This window comes from Oxyura jamaicensis, chromosome 3 (genome assembly GCF_011077185.1).
Source record: "Oxyura jamaicensis isolate SHBP4307 breed ruddy duck chromosome 3, BPBGC_Ojam_1.0, whole genome shotgun sequence".
Classification (NCBI taxonomy): Eukaryota; Metazoa; Chordata; class Aves; order Anseriformes; family Anatidae; genus Oxyura; species Oxyura jamaicensis.
In genome coordinates this window covers 54,829,462-54,830,039 of record NC_048895.1, presented here as the reverse complement: position 1 = coordinate 54,830,039, position 578 = coordinate 54,829,462, and the positions used below count along the sequence as shown (strand labels likewise).

Genomic DNA, 578 nt, shown 5'->3' with positions numbered 1-578 from the left:
GCCGCCGCCGCCTGGGGGCCGCTGGGCGGCTCCGCAGCCGGCCCCGGCGCTGGGCAGGCGGGGGCTGTGCCCCCTGTCTCCGCGCGGCCCCCCTGCGGGAGCCGCCCCGGCGGTGGGAGGGCTCCCGGGATGCCGCCCCCCAGCCCGGGGCAGTCAGGGTTTTGCCGTTTCGGTGGGATTTGGCCTCAAATTCCCGGTGCTGTGGTGGCAGAGTTACGGGCAGCCCCGCTCCTGCCGTCAGAGGCCACTGGAAACTCCTCACAACGCTGTTTAGTTGTCTGTGTGGGGTCGTTGTCCCTCGGTGGCTTCTGAATAAAATTTTTTAAGCAACAGTGAGGACAGTGATTGTCCTGCAGCTGTCACCGAGAAGTGCTTCACCCAAGACCCCCGGTGTGGCCAGGCCTTGGTGTACGGCAGCTATTAGCGGTGGAAAATAGCATCAAGAGATTCATGGAGAGTGAGGATGAGGAATTCAGAAGAATCCAGAGTGGTCACCACAACTTTTCAAATTATTGAACTGATTAATTAACCGATTTCTTCAGTTCTTAACTTTTTCAGATTTCATTTAAATGCCTACA

The 578-nt window shown here is 58.3% G+C and overlaps 1 protein-coding gene across 1 annotated transcript in view; it reads right to left on the bottom strand.

Annotated features, from left to right (window-relative positions):
* Positions 1-156, bottom strand: part of SNX9 (sorting nexin 9) — a 67,016-nt gene extending 66,860 nt beyond the window's left edge. Inside the window, exon 1 of the mRNA XM_035323245.1 lies at positions 1-156. The gene's annotated coding sequence lies outside the window, so the exon portion shown is untranslated.
* Positions 157-578: the final 422 nt, after the last annotated feature.